Source organism: Apium graveolens, chromosome 10, assembly GCF_009905375.1.
Source record: "Apium graveolens cultivar Ventura chromosome 10, ASM990537v1, whole genome shotgun sequence".
Lineage (NCBI taxonomy): Eukaryota > Viridiplantae > Streptophyta > Magnoliopsida > Apiales > Apiaceae > Apium > Apium graveolens.
Genome location: NC_133656.1, coordinates 37324199 through 37336503, shown reverse-complemented (window position 1 = coordinate 37336503; position 12305 = coordinate 37324199).

Sequence of the window (12305 nt, the reverse complement as noted above, 5' to 3'; positions counted from 1 at the left end):
TGTGGATCAGCCAGCACAGAATGTACCAAAGGAGAAAAGTGAATATACAGCTGAAGATATCTCATCTATTGCAAAGGATGAAAAGGTAAGACATTTGTTGCATAGTGCCATTGATAATGTCATGTCAAACAGGTTAATTAACTGCAAGACTGCAAAGGAGATATGGGATGCCTTGGATACAAGATGTCAGGGAACTGATTCAATTAAGAAGAACAGGAGGACTATACTCACTCAAGATTATAAGCACTTTGACTCAAAACCTGATGAGTCATTAACTGGTTTATATGACAGATTTATCAAACTCTTGATTGATCTGTCACTGGTGGATAAGGAATATGATCTTGAAGATACTAATCTTAAATTCCTTTTAGCTCTTCCTGAAAGTTGGGACTTGAAGGCAACTACTATAAGAGACAACTATGCTCTTGATGAAACTACTCTTGATGAAATTTATGGTATGCTCAAAATTCATGAACTTGAGATGGATCAAAGAAGCAAGAGGCATAGGAGAAACTCAAGGACAGTTGCTCTTAAGGCTGAGGAGGAATCCCCTAAAGTGGTTGTCTCAAAGAAAGGCAAAGAAAAGGCTCTCATCACAAAGTCTGATACTGAGTCATCAAGTTCTGATAGTGATGAGGATTCAGAAACTGAAAGTCTATCTGAGATGGATGCTGATGAAGAGATGATGAAATTATGTGCTCTTATGGTGAAGGGTATCACAAAGATAGCTTACAGGAATTTCAGAAGGGGAAAGAAGTTTTCCAAGAAAAGTGGAAGTTCTGATAAGAAGGGATTCAGAAAATCTGAAGGCAAAGCTGGAAAGTCCGACAGAGGAGATTACTCAAATTTTAAATGCTACAATTATGGTGAGAAAGGCCACATATCTCCTGAATGCAAGAAAGGAAAAGGTGACAAAGGCAAGGCACTTGTCACAAAGAAGAAAAGTTGGACGGACACTTCAGATTCAGAAACTGAGGTGAACTATGCTTTGATGGCAAATGCTGATAGCAGTTCTGAAGCTGCTGAGTTAAAGGTACCTCAAACAACTTATGCTTTTCATACTGATGATATTACTGAGTTGAAAAGATATCTAAAAACCATGTTCATTAGTTATAGAGATCAAACTTTAACATATGAAAGGTTAACTTCTGAAAATTTGGCTTTTAAGAAAAGGAATGACTATTTAGAAAAGGAGTTAGTTATGTTCCATCAAACTCAGAAAGAAAGAGATGATGTTTTTTATGTTAGAGATGAAGTGTTAAAATTGAATCAATCTCTAAAAACTGAGTTAGAAAAGGAAAGAGAGATTATCAGGACTTGGACTAACTCTAGAAGAACAACTCAAAATTTGTTAAGTAGTGGAAACTGGAAAGAGGACTTAGGTTATGGAGATGATAAGAATAATAAAGGAACTGTAGAAATTGAGCCTATAGTTGTTAAACAAAATCCAAAGGTAAATCCTGTTAAGTTTGTAGATGTAAAGTCTGATATTGATAAATCAGAAGTTAAAGAGAAATTAACTTCTGACAAACCAAAACAGGATAAGCCAACTGAAGTTAACATAGGCTTAATGACAAAGAAGCAGCTTAAGCATAAGCTGAAAGATGTTAAGAATGTAAACAAGGTAAAGCCACCTAGGAAAAATAGGAATGGAAAGGAAGGTGTGAATAAAAGTAATGATTATAAGACTGTTCCTAATGCTCCTAGAAAGAAATGTTATAACTGTGGAAATTCTAACCATCTGGCCTCTTTTTGCAGGAAGAATAAAAACATAAACTCCTTACCTTCAAATTAGGAGTTAAGAGTCAGTCGGCTAGATATAGGCCACAAAATCCTTGTTTTCATTGTGGTAGTTAACGGCATTCCATTTATACTTGTAAGGAATATCATAGTTTGTACTATGATTATTACCAAATAAAACCTTCTTTAAAGAAAGTTAACATTATTCCTTCTAGTATAAGTTCTGATGCAAAGTCTGATACTGTAAATTCTGATAAGAAAAATGTTAACATAAACTCTGATGTTAAATCCGTTGTAAATGTTAACAAACTTAATAAGGCCAAAGGATCCAAGAAAGTCTGGGTCCTTAAAACTAATCGTTAGTGGTCTTTGTGATTGCAGGGCAACAGGAAAAACATCCTAGTTCTAGAAAGTGGAGGTTCAGGACATATGACTGGAAATAAAGCCCTGCTATCAGACTTTATGGAGAAGGTTGGCCCAGGTGTTTCTTATGGAGATGGCAACATGGGAAAAACTCAGGGATATGGCAATATCAATCTTGGGAACATGGGAAAAACTCAGGGATACAAGCATGGTAACATTTATGAAGCCAAGCTTTCAACAAGTTCTGATGGTTCTGCAATCTGTCTGTTAAGTAGAGCATCAATTGAAGAAAGCTAGGATGGGCACAAGAAACTCTCTCATTTAAATTTTAACAATATAAATGAACTTATCAAGAAAGATCTTGTGAGATGACTGCCAAAATCAGAATTTGCTCCTGATGGCCTTTATAATTCCTGTCAAAAGGCAAAATAATGAAAATCTTCATTCAAGAGCAAGACTGAATCTTTAATTCTTGAGCCTTATCACCTACTACGTGTTGATCTATTTGGTCCAGTGAATGTCATGTCTATTGCAAAGAAGAAATATGCTATGGTCATAGTTGATGAGTTCACCAGATACACATGGGTTTATTTCTTGCACAAAAAAAGTGAAACTGCATCTATCTTGATTGATCATGTCAAACAACTGGATAAATTGGTCAAAGACTCTGTGAAGATCATAAGAAGTGATAATGGCACTGAGTTCAAGAATTTGATCATGGAAGAGTTCTGCAAAGACCATGGAATCAAGCAGGAATTTTCTGCTCCTCGAACTCCACAGTAAAATGGAGTTGTTGAAAGAAAGAATAGAACTCTTATTGAAGCTGCACGAACTATGCTTGATGAAGCAAAGTTACCAACCTATTTTTGGGCTGAAGTTGTGCAGACTGCTTGTTTTACTCAGAATGCAACTCTTATCAACAAGCATGGAAAGACACCATATGAGCTGGTGAAGAAAAAGAAGCCAAATATGAAGTATTTTCATGTATTTGGATGCAAGTGTTTTGTTCTTAAGACTCATCATGAACAGCTATCCAAATTTGACTTAAAAGCTGATGAAGGATTTTTTGTTAGATATCCACTTTCCACAAAAGCCTTCAGAGTCTACAATTTGAGAACAAGGGTTGTCATGGAATCTATCAATGTCTCTTTTGATGATAAGAAGATTACATGACTTGAATATTTCAATGATCATGATCAGCTGAGATTTGAGAATGAAGTTTTAAATTCTGATTCTGTAAATCCTGACAGTTTATATCCTGACAGTCTAAATCCTGACAATCTAAATCCTGATACTGCAAACTCTGATGGGTTAAACTCTGATGTTATTGAAACTGTGGTAACTATGCCAAAGGAAAATGCACATGTGCAGGGGGAGCATATTGAAGATACAACCACATCTCAAGAAGTATCAGAACCTAGAACAAGCTCTTCAAGTTTTGATTCATCAAGTTCTGATGGGCCAAGTTCTGATAATTCTGGAAACTCAAATTCTGAAGGATCCAACTCAGAGAGCATAATTTCAGGGGGAGCATCAGAAAATGTTGATGGAGACAGCATGGATCATGGGGGAGCATCCAGTTCTAGAGATAATCTTCCATCTGCAAGGAAGTGGACTAAAGCACATACACCTGACTTGATTATTGGAGATCCTGAAGCAGGTATAAGAACTAGAACAGCAACATCAAATGAATGTCTCTATCACTCTTTTCTTTCTCAGACTGAACCAAAGAAAGTGGAAGAAGCTCTTCAAGATGTTGATTGGGTGCAAGCAATGCAGGAAGAGTTAAATGAATTTGAAAGAAATAAAGTTTGGACCCTAGTGTCAAGACCAAAGAACAGATCAGTTGTTGATACAAAATGGGTGTTCAGAAACAAAACTGATAGTGATGGTATAATTACAAGGAATAAAGCAAGGCTAGTTGCAAAAGGATACTCACAACAGGAGGAAATTGATTTTGATGAAATATTTGCACCAGTTGCTAGATTGGAAGCCATAAGGATATTTTTGGCTTATGCTGCTCATAAAAAGTTTACAGTCTTTCAAATAGATATATAAAGTGCTTTTCTTAATGGAGAATTGGAAGAAGAAGTATATGTTGAACAACCTCCAGGTTTTGTAGATTCAAAATTTCCTAATCATGTCTACAGACTTGATAAAGCACTTTATGGCCTTAAGCAAGCTCCAAGAGCATGGTATGAGACCTTAGCTCAGTTTCTTCTGGAAAGTGGATTTAACAGAGGGACTATTGACAAAACATTGTTTTATCTCAACCATGGAAAGGACTTACTTTTGGTGCAGATATATGTTGATGATATCATTTTTGGTTCTACAAATGACAGACTTTGTAAGAAGTTTGCCAAGTTAATGCAGTCAAGATATCAAATGAGTATGATGGGAGAACTTAGCTATTTTCTAGGCCTTCAAGTCAAGCAGAATGAAGAAGGAACTTTTATTTGTCAATCTAAGTACACCAGAAATTTGTTGAAGAAATTTGGAATACAAGACTGTTCAAGTGCATCCACTCTTATGGCCACTACAACAAAATTTGATAAGGATGCTGGTATATCAGTAGATAATACTGATTACAGAGGTATGATTGGCTCACTACTCTATCTAACTGCAAGTAGACCTGATATCATGTATGCTACCTGTCTTTGTGCAATATTTCAAGCAAATCCAAGAGAACCTCACTTAACAGCTGTGAAAAGAATTTTCAAGTACCTTAAGGGTACAGCTGATCTGGGATTGTGGTATCCTAGAGAATCAGACTTTAAGCTAATAGGTTCTCCAGATGCAGATTTTGCAGGATGCAAAATTGACAGGAAAAACACAAGTGGAAGCTGCCAATTTCTAGGAGGCAGATTGGTTTCTTGGTTTAGCAAGAAACAGAAGTCAATTTCTACATCAACTGTAGAAACAGAATACATTGATGCAGGAAGCTGTTGTGCACAGATTCTTTGGATGAAGAATCAGTTACTGGATTATGGGTTAACATTGAAGGGTTTTTAGCACATAAACGCACTGAAAACGTAAATTTAAATCTTAAAAAAAACCGAAACCCTCCGCAGGATCCATGCGAAAAATAATATTTAATTCGTAGTTCAGTATGTTTACCTTAAGAAGCTTTACGTTAATGGAAAGATGGAGGTCTTTAATAGCGATCCAAGAACGATGAACGGAAATCCCTAGCAGCTGCTCCTCAAGTGTGAAGCACTCCACCGGTATCCACAAGAGTACAATGTGATGGAGGAGGAAGAGGTTGAGAGAATTAGTTGCCTCCCTCTTGTTCTACTTTTGAATTAGGGTTAATTATTTCGGTTTAGGCAAATAGGGTTTATAATAGTATATTTATAGGCAAAAATTTTAGCTGAAAATTTTCCATAAAATATTATTATTATTAACCCTTTAATTGATTATTCTTATTAACCAATTAACTAATAATTAAAATACCTTTTAATAATTAATCCCTTTTCTAAACACTTTAGAAAAATAATTCTCTCACTTGATTTAATTTCCAAAATTAAATTCTTAATTAATAATATTAAGAATTAATTAAATCTTATTTAATCAATTATTAAATCTGCTAATTAATTATTTATTTCACAAATAAATAATTACCAGCCATTATTAATTAATTCCTCCACCATTAAATCATTCTCTTTTATGGTGTGACCCTGTAGGTTCAATATTAAGCCGGTAGTAGAAATAAATAATAATAAACTATTTTATCATTATTTATATAAATTCTCTAATTCATTAAATATGATTAATTAATAAATTAATCATATTTATTCTACATCGTGAGGGATACTTCTCAGCATATCGTGACTATCCGGATAATACGAATTCACTGCTTAGAATACCAAGAACATATTCAGTGAGTAGTTACCGTACAATCAATTCCTTCTACCCTGCAATGTCACGATTAAATACAAGGCATGGAACTTGTGTCAAGCCTATCTTATTTAATCATTTGCTTTCCCATTCACTATGCTTAGTTCTATTTAATGTAAATTAGAAACTCCTTTCTAATTTCATTCACTCTGGCCAGAGATTCCTGAACTAGCATAAGTGGATCAGCATTGAACATTCTCTTCCTTCACTGGAAGGGGTAGATCCTTTATTGATCATACACTATCTTCGTGTACAAATTCCTATACCCAGTAGAGCCCTTATAATTGTCCCTGGAGACTAAGAACTAAACCAAAGCATAGTTCAGTGTACACAAGATGACTATGATGACCTCAAGTCTAAGGATACTTGTACAACTATCACTATGTGAACAACTGCTAACACGTGAGTGAACTCCATCAGTTATTTAGCTGTATGAGTCATGTTCAGTGAACTTATTCTATAATAAGCACCTACATACTAGCTATAGTGTCACCACACAAATGTCTATGAGAACAGACATCCTTCATAATGAAGCAAGCATAGTATGTACCGATCTTTGCGGATTACTAATTACCAGTTAGTAATCCTACGACCAGGAAATATTTAAGTTTAGAGTTATCATCTTTTAGGTGTCATTATTATGATCTCATCATAATCCATAAAAAGCTTTACTCTAAACTATGGTATATCCTATTTAAACACTTAAATAGATAAAGCTCGCAATAAAACCAAAACAAGTCTTTTATTAATATCAATGAAATCAAAACAGATTACATAAAAGTTATTCCTAAATCATCATACATGATTGGACTTAGGACACATCTCTTTCAATCTCCCACTTGTACTAAAGCCAATCACTCTGGTATCTAATACCCATCTTGTCTTTATGACGATCAAAGTGACTTTGAGAAAGTGGCTTTGTGAGTGGGTCTGCTACGTTGTTATGTGTGTCAACTCTCTTGACGTCTCCTCTTTCAATACAATACAAGAAATGTTACCGCGCTCCCACTAACCTTTTTTTAGACACATGGTTCATCTATGTTTTTGATAAAACCAAACTCTTTGATTGTCTCATCAAAACGGATGTTCCATCTACGAGAAGCTTGCTTTAAACCATATATGGTTCGCAGCAGCTTACACACTAGGTGTTCATTTCCCTTGGAAAGAAAACCCTCTGGATGTGTCATATACACTTCCTCTTCAAGTTTCCCATTGAGGAAGGCCGTTTTCACGTCCATTTGCCAGATCTCATAGTCGTAGTAAGCAGCAATCGCAAGCAAAATCCGAACTGATTTTAACAGGGCTACAGGCAAAAAAGTTTCATCAAAGTCAATCCCTTGCCTTTGTCTGAATCCTTTTGCCACGAGCCTGGTCTTATAGGTCTCCACCTGCCCATCTGCTCCAATCTTTCTTTTGTATACCCACTTGCACCCAATAGGCTTAACACCTTCAGGCGCCTCAACCAGAGTCCATACTTGGTTGGTATACATAGATTCCATTTCGGCATTATACCATTTCTCTCAGTCAACACTACTCATAGCCTCATTATAGGTCACAGGGTCGTCATCATCAATGATTGACAACTCATTGTCATTCTCAATGACAAGGCCATAATACCTCTCAAGTTGGCGAGACACTCCTCCTGACCTACGAATGGGCTGTTCCACAGAAGGTTGTTCAGTCTGAATAGGTGTTTCCACTTGATCCGTAGTAGTTTGTGCTTTTTGAACTTCATCAAGTTCAATTTTGTTCCCACAATTTCCTTCAAGGATAAACTGCTTTTCCAAGAAGGTAGCATGTTTGGAGACAAACACCCAATGATCGGTGTAAAATCATACCCTAAAGTCTCTTTAGGATATCCCACAAAATTACATTTTACAGATCGAGATTCCAGCTTATCTGGGTCAACTTTCTTGACATAAGCTGGACATCCCCAAATCTTAACGTGTTTAAGACTTAGTTTCCTTTTTTTCCATATCTCATATGGAGTTTGAGGAACAGATTTGGAAGGCACCTTATTCAGTAAATATGCTGAGGTTTCCAATGCATAACCCCATAGGAATACTGGAAGATTCGCATAGCTCATCATGGACCGAACCATGTCTAACAAAGTTCGATTTCTCCTTTCAGATACCCCATTCAACTGTGGAGTATATGGAGGAGTCCACTGAGAGACTATACCATTTTCTTTGAGATAAGCTAGAAACTCTCCATTCAAGTATTCATCACCTCGATCTGATCGAAGAGTTATAATACTATGTTTGGTTTGTTTCTCCACTTCATACTTATATTCTTTGAACTTTTCAAAGGCTTCAGACTTGTGTTTCATCAAATACACATATCTGAATCTAGATCGATCATCTATGAAAGCAATGAGTATGAAAATCCACCCATGGCTTGCGTAGACATTGGTCCACATACATTTGTGTGTACCAATCCTAGAAAATTTACAGCCCTCTCTCCATGTCCACTAAATGGAGATTTGGTCATTTTACCCAATAGACAAGATTCGCATGTAGGATATGATTCAAAATCAAAGGGGTCAAGTAACCCTTATGCAAAGTTCGCAGCCTAATATGACCAAGTCTGCAGTGCCACAAGAAAGTGAGATTTTCATCATCCCTTTTTCTTTTATTAGTATGTTCAATTTGTAGTAAATTATGCTCTGCGTCACATACATACAGACCATTGTTTAAAATACCAGTTCCATAAAGAACGTTATCTCTAAGAATTGAACATTTATTATTCTGAATAACAAACAAAAATCTAGCCAAGTCTAACATGGAATAGAAATAATATTCCTCACAATCAAGGGAACAAAATAACAATTATTTAGAACAATAGTCTTGCCCGTATGCATATGTAAATGAAATGATCCTACAGCTTCAGCAGCAACTCTTGCTCCATTTCCCATCCGTAGAATCACCTCCTCTTCTTCAAGAGTCCTACTTCTCCTTAGTCCCTGCAACGAATTGCAAATATGAGAACCACAGGCGGTATCTAATACCCAAGTAGAAATTTGACTTACTGACATATTAACTTTGATCATGAACATACCTGAATCAGAAGCGGTTGTCTCACTACCCTTCTTCTTCTTCAATTCTGCAAGGTAAACCTTGAAGTTCCTCTTCCAGTGCCCCACCTTGTTACAGTGAAAGCAAACAGCTTCGCTCTTGGGGTCTTCAGCTTTTGGTGGAACCGGCTTTTTCTCACCTACTTTCTTCTTGGAAGGGTTCTTCTTCCTTTTTTTAGGATTGGAACCTTCACCAATTAGAAGAACATAACTCTTCTTAAGGGGAAAATTCGATTCCGCAGTCTTCAACATGTTGTGGAGTTCAGGCAGGCTGACATCCAGCTTATTCATGTGAAAGTTCACAACAAACTGTGAGAACGAACTCGGAAGTGATTGCAAGACCAAGTCTTGGCTCAGCTCCCCATCCATGGCAAAACCAAGTTGTCCAAGACGTTCAATCAAATTGATCATCTTAAGTACATGGTCATTCACAGATGATCCCTCAGACATCCTACAACCGAACAATTCCTTCGATATTCCTCTCTGCCACATCATACAACTCTTGTAGATGCATAAGGATAGTGTGAGCATCCATATGCTCATGTTGCTTTTGTAGCTCAATGTTCATGGAAGCTAGCATGATGCATTGAGCAACATTTGCATCATCTATCCACTTACGATACATAACATGTTCATCATTATGTGCATCGCTAGCAGGTTCAGTAGGCTTAGGTGAGTCAAGCACATATTCCAGCTTCTCAACCCTGAGAACAATTCTCAAGTTTCGAAGCCAGTAGCAAAATTAGGACCAGTCAACTTGTGAGCATCTAGTATACTCCGGAGTGATAGTGCAGAAGACATAATGAATATAGTAAATCTGTAAATGATGAACACATAACAACACTTAGAAAATATTCAATTTCATTTCAAGACACTATATGAATCGGGTATTTATTCATAAGTGGCTCCCACTAGTTTATCTAATTTATACAACCCCTACGTGAAAATTAAGCATTCATAATGCTAGTGGGAATAGGGATCCTACATTCCATCACACAACCTCGGCTGTAGCACGAAACGTCATGTGATGTTCAATAGGCAGACAACTCTTGTCAATTACATCTTATATTATTCCCTAATAAAACTTTAGCCTCTTGAATAATTGAGTCACGGCTGTAGCACGACAAACTCAATATTCTAAGTCAAGACTAACCCAACATTTCGTGCAATTGAATCAGTCTCCAACGGCCCATGGCTGTAGCACGTAACGACCTTTAGATTCTAATTCAATGTACACATCTCTATGTAATAGACAAGTATTTCTTATTTCGAAATCAAAGCCCTCGGCTGTAACACGAAACGACAATGATTTAAAAATAAGAACCACTTTCTAGCATGTTGGAAGGCTATGACCGACACAAGCCCGTTGTGTCATTGGCCAATTACTACTTGATATTATTTAATTTTAGAGGGATTATATTATGTTACAATCATAATCATATTATAAAGAGATTCTTCCTTTTAAATTAAATATTTCAAATCAATAATCGATAATCAGATGATTCCCAGATCGGGGGGGGAGCATTGTCAAGAGGCGTCACTTAATACCCCTTTCTTACAGATAGAAATCTGCTTTTGACAGAATCATCCTTTCTCTCAATATTGAAAATTCATATTTAATTACGTGTTTTATAAACACAAGAATCTCATGATTGTATTCATAATATTATTGTTACGGCAAGAAACGATTCCTATTCTAGATTTTCTAGAGCACGCCTTATATTGATTTAAGTTCACCTAAATCTATCATCGCATGGTAAACATAGGCATATATCTCATATGTAAAATTAAATAAACAAGTAAATGTAAAGTGCAATAAAGTAAATGTGTTTGGTTATGGCCCCATCCTATGTGATCTTTATCAAGCTCATGATAAAGATCAAGGTCAATCTAATATGGTGATGGAAATAAATACAACTACTTATTACATAAGTCTTCTTCTTTGTTTAGACTTCTTGTATGCCTCGTCTTCTTCTTTGTATCACCTCCATTGGATAGCCTTCTTGAGTCTTCAATTACATTACATAGATTGAAAGTAAAACTAATCTAATGAACTTATAAGAATAACTCGAGTTACATTCGAGATTTATGATTACAAAGATTGACGACATGCAAGTCGTATTTAAAACCAAAACCATTACACTAAGGTCGAAAGGCCATAACCATCTACCATGCTCATACAACACATAAAAGCATGCTAAAACACATAATCTGATCTTAACATATCATATTATCCATGATCTAATCATAAAAAAAAATATGACAAAAATCAGAAAAATCATAATCAAATCAGAAAAACAAGAATCACTGTTTACGGGCAGTAAACGACGTCAAACGCCTTACAGACGAGTTGTTGATAGCTTTATCTATCAGTTTTGTTCGGACGCTCGTTTACCTATGGAATATGGTATTCGTTTGCGTAAATCGGACACCAGACCCAGATTTCAGCAAATCTGCAGCAGCCAATTCAGAATCCGTATCTAATATAATTCTCATAATAGAACAAACATAAATTATGTAGATATCAGTATATATACAGATTACATAATCATCTTATGATTATACAACTCACATGAATATCATATATTCAAAACCATACATATATAAGCATATTATATCAACATCAAATCATGGCAAATCACGTACATGCTCATATATCGAAAACAGTTAAACACATAAACGAATTAAAAACTTTTCGCAAGTAGCTCTGATGCCATTGAAGGGTTTTTAGCACATAAACGCAACGAAAACGTAAATTTAAATCTTAAAAAAACCGAAACCGTTCGCAGGATCCATGCAAAAAATAATATTTAATTCGTAGTTCAGTATGTTGACCTTAAGAAACTTTTTACACTAATGGAAAGATGGAGGTTTTTAATAGCGATCCAAGAACGATGAACGGAAATCCCTAGCAGCTGCTCCTCAAGTGTGAAGCACTCCACCGGTATCCACCAAGAGTACAATGTGATGGAGGAGGAAGAGGTTGAGAGAATTAGTTGCCTCCCTCTTGTTCTACTTTAGAATTAGGGTAATTTATTTGGGTTTAGGCAAATAGGGTTTATAATAGTATATTTATAGGCAAAATTTTCAGCTGAAAATTTTCCATAAAATATTATTATTATTATTATTAACCCTTTAATTTATTATTCTTATTAACCAATTAACTAATAATTAAAACACATTTTAATCATTAATCCCTTTTCTAAACACTTTAGAAAAATAATTCTCTCAC